Source organism: Mus caroli, chromosome 9, assembly GCF_900094665.2.
Source record: "Mus caroli chromosome 9, CAROLI_EIJ_v1.1, whole genome shotgun sequence".
Taxonomy (NCBI): Eukaryota; Metazoa; Chordata; class Mammalia; order Rodentia; family Muridae; genus Mus; species Mus caroli.
Genome location: NC_034578.1, coordinates 97,970,402 through 97,981,814, shown reverse-complemented (window position 1 = coordinate 97,981,814; position 11,413 = coordinate 97,970,402). Strand labels below are relative to the sequence as shown.

The following is an 11,413-nucleotide window of genomic DNA, read 5'->3' as shown; positions in this document are numbered from 1 at the left end:
GGGTCTGGTCAGCGTGGACTGAGGAAATGAACTGTGATTAACAAGATACCAGAACCACTAAAGTGAAACCTTTGCTTTGCTGGGATGGTGGATGTTGGTCAGCTGGGGCCGAACAATCAGCTGTGATTAAGAAGCAAGCAGCAGCACCGAGGTGAAATCTTCCGGCAAGTGCTTCCTCAGGGCCAGCACATAGAAGCTGTGTTCCAGAGGTATCTTAGGCTGCACCTTGTACTGGAAGCTGAATTTGGTAATGTAAGAGCCACCCACGTGGTACTGGTTTTCAACACATGAAGGGGAAGGGGTCATGGACAAGAGCTGAGGTTTGGCACTGTGTGGCTAGGTTGGAGTTCCTGAGAGAGCCGAGGAGAGGCTACTGGTGAAAGTGAAGTCCAGTTGCAGCAAGAGACCCAGGCATTTTGGAGATGCCAGCACCATGGGATGACCACCAAAGGCAGCAGCAGGCGTGGCATGGAGCCAGCCTGAGCCTAGAAGACAATCTGTGTGTGCTGCAGAAGATGGGGCTGGAGAAGTGACCCAAGCCCTGTGTGTGCTGCAGGAGACAGAGTGGGAGAAGTGACCCAAACCCTGTGTGTGCTGCAGAAGATGGAGCTGGAGAAGTGACCCAAGCCCTTTGGAGGAGCCCAGAAGATGGTGAGTGAATCCCAGATATTGAACATTGAGTTATTTATGCTGTTGGAGTGTGGTTTTGCTTTGTTAAGAGTGTGTGTGTGTCCTGGGTCTTCCCTCTTGAATTAAGAAAGTATTTAACTTAATTTTGGTTTTTACAGGAGTCCGTAGTTGAGAGATTTCAAGTGTTTGAAAGAGATTTTGGATTTATTTTTTTTTTAACTGACCAAGGAGTGCTTTATTCTCAGTGTTGGACAGAGGTGACACCCAGGACCTTGGTAGCAGCAGGTAGTCCCTCCCAGCCCAGCCTCTCCTTTTGGCATGGCAGCTGCACGCCACTTTTGGAGTCAGGGTGACAGCCCTCACCCGGGGGCAGGGAGAGCAGCAGTAAGCATCAGTAGCAGCAGTAGGTCGAGGTGGGGTTGGGAGTGTTAGTCTGGCCAGCTGGTGTTCATCCCTCTGGTTGGTGTCTGATGAGGACAGGGTCTGGACAGTGAGCTGGGGACATTGAAGGAGCTCAGTTGGCAGTAAAGACACGACTGGAAATATCATGGGGGGGAGCAGTTGATGCCAGGTAGCCAGTCATCTCCTGTGATGGCACTGCAGCCCTGAATGCACCAGTGGTGGCTGAGGATGGAGGTTCTCTTGACTAGAATTATAGGACAGTGCTCCAGGCAGGTCCTGCTAGGCAGCCAGGCGAGGTTCTGAGATTCAGTCCATTATCATCATGGTGAGGAAGCATGGGCAGCATCCAGGCAGGCATGGTGCTGGAGGAACTGAGAGTTCTACATCTTGTTCCGAAGGTGACAAAGAAAAGACTCGAGACTGGATGTTTTAAAGGGACTGAACTTTAAATGTGTTTTGAATTTGTAAAGACCGTGGGAACTTTCAAGTTTATTCATGTTTTAAATGTAAGATCTTTGGGGATGGATGAGAAAGGAAAGGTTGCGGCTTTAACAGTGATGTGTTTGTGTATCAAGATGACAAGGGGTCAACTCTGCTGCATATTTTTATGTCAACTTGACACAAGCTCTAGTCATCTGAGAGGAGGTAACTTCAATACAGAAAATGCCTCCGTAAGATCAGGCTGCAGGCAAGTCTGGAAGGGTATTTTCTTAAGCAGTGATTTATAGGGGGCGCCCCAGCCCTTTGTAGGTAGGGCCATCCCTGGATGGTGGTCCTGGGTGCTATAAGAAAGCAGGCTGAGCAATCCATGTGGGGACAGGCAGTAAGCAGCATCCCTCCATGGCCTCTGGACCAGCTCCTGCCTCCAGTGCCCCGCCCTGCTTGATAGCCTGTCCTGCCTTCCTTTGATGATGAACTGTGATGTGGAAGCATAAGCCAAACAAACCCTTTCCTCCCCAACTTGCTTCTGGTCATGGCGTATCATCACAGCAGTAGAAACCCCCAACTAAGACACTGCTAGAGAGCGCATGCGCACTACGCTAGGGTTGTTCTGATTGGGTTTTTGTGTGTTTTTGTGTGTGTATGTGTGTGTGTGTGTTTTTTTTTTTTTTTTTTTGAGTTCTTGACTCATGCCATCCTCCTGAGAAGGCGCAAATGATTTTTCTCACCTCACTGATGAGGAGACAGGCAGGGAGGATGTGGCTCTTGCCAGGCTAGGTGCGAGTTGGCTGAGCTGGTATCAGGGGCAGAATAATCCACTTTGAGGCACATACCTTTCACCTTTGTGCATCCCTGCCCGTTGGCAAACAGAATCAGATCCACAGCCCAGGCCAGCCCGTGCTGGGTACGGAGGAGCCTAAAACTCTTCACGGAGTTAAATCAATGTTTATAGAGGGAAACCTGAGGCTTCAATCATCTGCTAATGGCTCCTGATGGCACAAGGAGGCTTTCAGTGAGGCGAGACCCGTAGCTAAGAGGCCATCTTCCTGGAAAAACAGATCATTGGCGTCTTTTCAAAATGGACTTTTACATTCACATTCTTGCTGAGCTTTAGAAAACCTCAAGTGGTGCTTTTACAGTCCGAGGAGACTCCCTCCCGCAGCAGGTTAACAGTGATTTGCTCCCAGTGTTCCTTGGGGGAGGTGTGGAACGCGATCTGATTCGCAAGACGTTGTGCTGTGCACAAAGGGTGCGTGGGACCCACACATGCCTGCACCAGGGTAGGGCAGCCGAGGCCATGGAGGAGTGGGAGCGGCCTCCAAGTGCCTACAGGGGAACGGCTCCATTCCATTTAAACTTTTTATGTACCCACCGCTATCACTTTTGTGTGTGCTTGTGATGTGTGTGAGCTCAGGCGTGCATGCCGTGGCACGGATGTGGAGGTTAAACTCTAACTATCAGGAGTTGGTTCTTTCCTTCTACCACGTGGCTCCTAGGGAATAGACTCAGGCCATCAGGCTTCTATCAGGCTGGTGCAGCAAGCACTTTTACCCACTGAGCCAGATCGCTGGCCCTTCAGTTCATTTTGTATAATGTAATAAAAAACGGTCAACACAAGTAAGTTTTCAGGTTTCTTTGCTGTTCACATCCATATCGATCTATTGGCAAAATGTTCACTAGACAATTTGCTACCGGAAGGCCACTTTTTCTTCCTCTTCATCTCTCTTCCTCCTCTTCAGAGACAGGATCTACCTATCTGTCCATGAAGTCCCGGTTAGCCTCCGACTCTTCCTGCTTCTACCTCTGTGGTGCTGGGCTTTCAGCATACGTTGCCACTCTCTGCTTGTATTTTAAATAAAACCCTCCTCACTTTTCTTCACCACTGTCCTATGGAGGCACCTCTCTCCTTCTGTCTGCTGTCACTGATCACACAGCATAGCTGTTTTTGGACACTCATGGCTGCCTCTCTGAAATTCTGCTCACCCTGCAGGGGGTGTAAGTGCCCAGGTCCCCTGCATAGCCAGGGCAACATGATGGCTGATTCCTTGTGACATGGAGGCAGTCATCTGGCAATGTCAGCAAAGCTCAAGGCCAGTGAATTCCCCCAGAAGAAGGGCTCCCTGGGTTCCATCGATCAGTTGCCCAAGCTGCGATTTGTTTCTTGGAGGTAAGTACTATGAGCCAGGTGGCCAGCCCTCTCTTCCTATAGAGAGACATTCCCACGGGAGTGGCAGAGGTCTAGGCTGTGCATCTTCTCCTTGACTTACTTGGAAGCAAGAAGGAAATTGCTATTTAGGATGCTGTAACTCATTAATCTTCAGTCTACAGCCCTTTAAACAATGAGGTAACCTAGTATTTCATTTTGGGTTTTGTTTGTTTGTTTGTGTTTTTGCTTTTCAATAACTGTCTATTAATAATCTCAATTCCCCCAATCAAAAGGAACAGACTAACAAAGAAGATTAACAACAGCAACACAACCAAAAGCAAAAAAACCCTGTCCCTAGTCAGTTAGACTCCTCAGCTGGTAAAAGACGTTGGCCGTGTATATTTGACCACTGCTTGGGCCCATGGTCCTGCTGCAGCTGGGGGAGGTCTTAATGTCAGTGGCCTGTTTTACCATTGAAGGTCATGCCATTGTGTCTGGTCTGTGCTGCCCCCTGAAGCCATGTTGACGACACTGACCTGTGCTGCTGTTGAGGGTTATGGTGTTGTCCATGGTTCTTGCTGTGGCAGAGGGCCCCGCTGATGTCCAAGATCTGTACTGCCACCAGAGACGGTGTGGATGTCCGTGGTCTGTGCTGTCACCAGAAGCTGTGTGGAAGTCCATGACTGATCAGTACTCTGCAGAAATCTGGTGTGTGAGATGTCTTAGCTCTCTACGTATTCACGCTCTCGGTCCAGGCCTGGGCAGACTGTCGTTGTCTTCATCCTCACATAAACATTTCTCAACGATGTCCAGAGCACCATTGCTGATGTAAGTGTTGTGGTGGTGCTGTAGGGACTCAACTTTTTTTTTTTAATTTTTAATATTTTTATTACATACAATTACATTTCCAATGCTATCCCAAAAGTCCCCCATAGCGCCCCCCACTTCCCTACCCACCCATTCCCATTCTTTTGGCCCTGGCATTCCCCTATATTGGGGCATATAAAGTTTGCAAGTCCAATGGGCCTCTCTTTCCAGTGATGGCCGACTAGGCCATCTTTCGATACATATGCAGCTAGAGACAAGAGCTCCGGGGTACTGGTTAGTTCATCATGTTGTTCCAACTATAGGGTTGCAGATCCCTTTAGCTCCTTGGGTACTTTCTCTAGCTTCTCCATTGGGAGCCCTATGATACATCCAATAGCTGACTGTGAGCATCCACTCCTGTGTTTGCTAGGCCCCGGCATCGTCTCACAAGAGACATCTATATTTGGGTCCTTTCAGCAAAATCTTGCTAGTGTATGCAATGGTGTCAGCGTTTAGAAGCTGATTATGGGATGGATCCCTGGATACGGCAGTCTCTAGATGGTCCATCCTTTCATCACAGCTCCAAACTTTGTCTCTGTAACTCCTTCCATGGGTGTTTTGTTCCCAATTCTAAGAAGGGGCACAGGGGACTCAACTTTTTAAAAGCCACCAACTTCCTCTGTCTGAAAACACAGCCTTTTCTTCTCCTGTAGGTCGTCTATCTGGAGGAGAGAAGAAATGGTATCAAGGACGACAATGACAGCCTCCATGTCTGGGGCAGTGAGCAGACTCAGCATTGGTTCCAAGATTCCCGAGTGGGCAAGCAGAGTCAGCTGGCACTGAGAGGCCCCTGTTGCCATGTTAGCCATGGTGCACACAACCTCTTTCTGGATTTTTAATTCCACATTCCTCAGTAGGTCTACCAAGACAGGCAGCTAGTTACAAAACCAGCTGCCAGATGTGGTGCCCGGGCCCAGTGGCTGCGTTGCTCACGGTCCTGGCCACCAGCTTCTGGATGGAGGACTTTGGGTGCTTCAGGACCTGGCCCAACACCTTTAACATGCCAGCATCGATGGCCATTTGGGTCTGTTCATCTGTTACAGCCACAATGCTGCCCATAGTGTGGAGACAAGGGGTCAAGACACTGAGTTCTGAGCTGGTCTTAAGTTCTACAAGCCCGGGCAGGGTACCGGTGGTCACCTCATGATGGATATACTCTTTGCTGCCCTCAGTCAGGTAGGACAGGGCCCAGCAGGTATCTGAGAGGATCTCATTATCATGATTCAGCGGGAGCTGACAGAGAGCAGGTAGCATCTGCCTCATGGAGGCGTCCTCACAAGGGTATGGATTTTTGTTTCGGCATAAGTCGGACAAAGTCCATGTGATGCTCCAAAGAAATGTGATTGGTATTTTTGTTGAAATAAGGTTGATCAGATGTGGGATGGCATTATTGGAAATGACATTGTCTCTGAATTCTGCACAGTCACCAGCTATATTCCCAGGGACCCACACTGCCTGCTCAGACACGGTCAGGTCTGGGGAACGGAAGAGTTCAATCAGGGGCTGAATGGCACCCCCTTTCACAACAGCTCCGGTCTGCTCTGAAGTTCCTGAGGCAATGTTGGCGAGCGTCCACTCAGCCTCAAACTGCAAGTTAGGGAGAGGTGTCACCTTCAGGAAGTCCACCAGCTTGGGAATGAGCCCTGCCTCAGTAGTCAACTTTAGAGGAGGGTTCTTTTCCTGTCCTGAGGTTGCATTTCCATGGCAGCCTGGGTGGCCAGGAAACACAGGATCGTATCTGAACTACTTACCCCTTGGATGATGTCATCCAAAGTGAAGTGGCCTCTTTGACTAGTGCTTGAGAAACCACGTCACTGGGGAATAGATTGATATTTCTTCTCTTTAGCACCTGCTCATCTTCCCCGGTCTTCCAGAAATGTAGGCTGGAAACAATCCTCTGTCGTCACTGCAAAGACATTTCTTTGCCTTGGTACTTATATTTTCTTCAGCCTCTTTTTGGGAGACTCTGAGGTAGCAATGTTGACTGGAGGAAAGACACCATCTTTAAAGCTTCACTCAGCGGGTTCTCAGCCCTGTTCACAACACTCCCTTAAGAGCAGATCCTGAGCCTTCCAGTCTGGGCAGGTGCCCTGAGAAGACCGTGGTTGTGAACTCTGCAGCCAGTCCCACAACACCCAGGGGGAGGAAGCTCCACGCCCAGGCACTCTTTTTTTTTTGATTTTTAATATTTTTATTACATATTTTCCTCAATTACATTTCCAATGCTATCCCAAAAGTCCCCCATAGCGCCCCCCACTTCCCTACCCACCCATTCCCATTCTTTTGGCCCTGGCATTCCCCTATATTGGAGCATATAAAGTTTGCAAGTCCAATGGGCCTCTCTTTCCATTGATGGCCGACTAGGCCATCTTTCGATACATATGCAGCTAGAGACAAGAGCTCCGGGGTTCTGGTTAGTACATCATGTTGTTCCAACAATAGGGTTGCAGATCCCTTTAGCTCCTTGGGTACTTTCTCTAGCTTCTCCATTGGGAGCCCTATGATACATCCAATAGCTGACTGTGAGCATCCACTCCTGTGTTTGCTAGGCCCCGGCATCGTCTCACAAGAGACAGCTATATTTGGGTCCTTTCAGCAAAATCTTGCTAGTGTATGCAATGGTGTCAGCGTTTAGAAGCTGATTATGGGATGGATCCCTGGATACGGCAGTCTCTAAATGGTCCATCCTTTCATCACAGCTCCAAACTTTGTCTCTGTAACTCCTTCCCTGGGTGTTTTGTTCCCAATTCTAAGAAGGTGCACAGTGTCCACACTTTGGTCTTCATTCTTCTTGAGTTTCATGCGTTTATCAAATTGTATCTTATATCTTGGGTATCCTAAGTTTTGGGCTAATATCCACTTATCAGTGAATACATATTGTGTGAGTTCTTTTGTGATTGTGTTANTTCACTCAAGATGATGCCCTCCAGGTCCATCCATTTGGCTAGGAATTTCATAAATTCATTCTTTTTAATAGCTGAGTAGTACTCCATTGTGTAAATGTACCATAATTTCTGTATCCATTCCTCTGTTGAGGGACATCTGGGTTCTTTCCAGCTTCTGGCTATTATAAATAGACGCCCAGGCACTCTTAACACTCACAGAATCATAAGATCAGAGGCGAGGAGGACATAACATTTGCCTCAACACCGCGGAGTAACTGAGATCAGCGGGACTAGTATTTCATTTTGAAATGACCAATCACTGGTCACTCTGCATGCTAGACAGTATTTAATCAGAGGTGCAGTCCACCGGTGAGTTTGGCTCCAACTTTTCAATTTTTCTCTGGACTGAGAAACTTAACTGGGGAGGCCATGTGGATCCTGCCCAGAGCCCAGGGGTACAAAGAGCCCTCCAGAGCATCCAGGGACCTATTGTTTTATGTCTGGATGGTTCTCAGCTATGGGACTGACTTTGGGGAGCCAGAGCTCCCCGCTTCCCATGAAGCTAAGTAATTTCCTTCCTCCTTTGGTCTTGGCTCCTGTTTGGCTATTAGTCAGGCTTGGCGAATATGTGCAACACTCCCTTCCCACCCAGGGTCTATGATTTTTGGTCACTGTGAGTCTCTTTCCTACTGAGCTCAGAGGGGACCGCAGACTCCTCGTAAACCTAGGGCTTCAGTTGGTGATGTTCAAATGTCTATCCAGTTGGCTTGAGAGAGGAAATGGTTTGTATGTGTGTGTTTTGCATATGTGCACTACCCATGTGAGTGTGTGTACATGTGTGTACCAGGAAGTCAACCTCAGGTGTCATCTACCTTTTGGTTAAGACAAAGTCTCTCTCTGGGACTTGAGGCTTGCCAGCTGGGCTAGGCTTGCTGGCTGATAAGCACCAAGGATCCACCCATCCTTAGTGCTGGGGTGACAAAATCCTTGCCCTTTCCCCTGGCCTTTTCCATGGATGCTGAGGATCAAACTCTGTTCCTTATGTTTGCAGAGCAAGCACTTTACCGAGTCATCTCTTCAGCCCCAGTGAGGCAGGAATGTCTCCGTGGACCTGTCCAGGTAAACCCTTAGTCACCAAACCAAGCAAGCCAATTCTGTTTATTTTCCACTCAATACCAAGAGCAACCTTGTTTAAAATATCCATAAACGGGGCTGGAGAGATGGCCCTGTGGATAAAGTGCAAGCTTGAAGATCTGAGTTCAATGCCCAGGACCCTTGCAAAATCTGAGTAAGTGCCTGTAACCTCAGAAGTTGGGGGACGGGGATAAGGGGGGCCCAGGGTAAACTGGCTTTCTACAATAGCTGATCAATGAGCTCTGGGTTCAATTGAGAGACCCTGCTTCAATATAGAGGAGACTGACTGAGGAAGACATCTGATGTCCACTTGGGGGCCTCCACATGCACGCACACACATGTGTTTCCATACATGTGGACATGCATACAGAAATGCATACCACATACACATGCAGAGAGAAGATAGGGATGGGAGCAGGGACAGGGAGAGGGATAATGAGTTCTTCTGTGACAGCCCAGCACACTCCTGATTCGCCAGGAGAAAATATTGTGCCTTTTAGTCCCAGTTAGCAAAACTTGCCATTTTGCAGCTTTTCCATTCGATAATAGGTTCTCCTGGGGCCTCAGAGAGTCTCCTGCAGCTAGGTTTGTTGGTTGAGCTCTGGGCAGGTGAGGATACAATTAATGGGAGCTTTAGCGTGTTTGTGTTACTTTGGGTCAAACAGAAGCATTAGGCTCATGTTCTAGACCTCCTTTAAACAGACCAAGCCACAGTTAGATATGGGGACAGCACTTCATGGGTCCTTCACAGATGAGGAGGTCCTGAGCTCACCTTCACATAGAAATCTTGCATTCAGTCACAGTCCACAGACTAAGCCTCCCCCCCCTCAGAGAGAGCCTCAAGAATAAGTTGAGGTCTAGGTAAAGGGGTCACTTTTGTCTCTGAAGGTCACTAGCAACCAGCCCTCAGTCTCCCCCACCCCCAGGGCAGCCGTTCCCCCTTCCCTGGATTGGGATCCTCCCCTGAGACTCTTGGCCTCTCTCACCATCCAGGCTGTGGCAGGCAGAGCTGAATGAAACCACAAGGGCCAGTCCTGGGAAAATGACACACTCTACAAATGTTCAAGGAATGGTTGCTGGCAGCTCCATTCACATCCCTTCTCAGTTTTCCCAAGAAAACACTTACTGAGCATTTATCAAGCACCCAGCATGTGCCAAGAAGCAGAACCAAAGTGTGTGTTCCAAGAATTCTCAGTTCTGAGAAGGGGAAAGTGGACCAGAGCTCCTGTCTCCAACCAAGAAGCTCTCTGCAGTTGATACCCACTCGCAAAGGAAAAACTGAATTTCTCCAGTGGACTGTCATTGGGTGTATTAGCCACACATGTAAGCTCTGGACCCAGCAGCCGGAGGCCAACACAAACCAACTCAATGCTATTTTTGTAGACTTTTTGTCTCATCTTGCTTTGGGTCTTTTTTTTTTTTTTTTTTTCAGTTTTACTGCTCTCCTCATGTATGTATCATGGTGTCTAATTTTGTGTTTTTAAAAATATATATTCATGCTTTGTCTTCATGCACACCAGAAGAGGGTATCATATTCCATTACAGATGGTTGTGAGCCACCATGTGGTTGCTGGGAATTGAACTCAGGACCTCTGGAAGAACAGCCAGTGCTCTTAACTGATGAGCCATCTCTTTGGCTCCACAATTTTGAATTTTTGTTGGTGTATGTGTGTGTTTCTTTCTTTTTAAATTATTATTTTTCTTTGCCATTTTGTTTGCTTTGTTGTTGTTGTTTGTTTGAGACAAGGTTTCTCCGTGTACCCCTGGCTGTTCTAGAACTCATTCTGTAGAACAGACTGGCCTCGAACTCCTAGAGATTCTGGAACTTAGATCCACCTGCTTCTGCCTCCCAAGTGCTAGGGTTGAAGGTGTGCATCACCACCGACGGGCTTGTTTGCTTTCTAAAATGAGAGAAAGAAAGGGCATGGTGGTGGAGGGATGGAGAGTTTGGAAGGATCTGGGAGGGGAAAGCCATAATTGGAATATATTGTATGAAAATATTTTTTTGAATAAAACTGTATGGAAAAAATTGCAGTTCAGTGGTGAAGTTCCAATCCTTTCTCATCACCTGATTGTGCAGAGTTCTGAGTTACAAATATGATGTGAATCCGGAGGATGGATGAGGGCCAGGCAAGGCTTTTCCAGGAGTGAGGGAGGGAAGACTGTCGATACAACAGGGACCAACATGTTCAAAAAGCAGGGTAGTGTGAATTGTGGTGTCTCCTATTGATTAGCCAAAGGATTGTCGCCATAGCCCCTACCATCAGGGGACTCACCAGGGGACTTGTGCTCTGGGGCTTCCTGTCATGTCCCATCTCAGTCTGAGGTGCTGCCTACCTGGTCCCGATCGCTGGCCTTTTATGTTGCACAGCCATGGCCTCCAGGACACTGAATTCCCAAAGCTTGATGCTGGCTCTGACTGGTGCTTCTACGTGATCAGTGCATACCATTGCTGGTCCAGGAGGACCACAGAGAGGCAGCCTTTGAACTAAAGCTGCTGCTTACAGCTTACTCAACTGCAGGGGAGACGTCTCTCCATGGCCCCTCATCTGTGTCCCTCTTTGAAGAGCCATCCTTACACTATCCTTGGGAATGAAGCACTTGACATGATGTCTCTAGAGGAGAAGGAGGTGACTGGGCACTCTCTTGATTGTCTATTAAAATAAGCCTTTGTTTCCCATCCAAGCATTAACCAGATCTGGCCCCGCCTAGCTTCAGAGATCAAGCTAGATCAGGTGTGTTTAAGGAGGTAGGATTGTAGACCTAAAATCAATTTTTGTTTGAAGACTTACCTTGCCCACCAGTGCCTTCTCCAGAGACCATGAACTTCCTTGGGAAGGATCATGAAAAGCATTTTGTCTGAACACAGCTCAGGTGGGGGTGGATGTTCGGATCTGAGGTTGGCGTG

At 48.2% G+C, this 11,413-nt stretch overlaps 1 pseudogene; it reads right to left on the bottom strand.

Annotated features, from left to right (window-relative positions):
* Nucleotides 1-126: 126 nt before the first annotated feature.
* Nucleotides 127-10,955, bottom strand: LOC110302429 (annotated as a pseudogene).
* Between the last annotated feature and the right edge of the window lie 458 nt (nucleotides 10,956-11,413).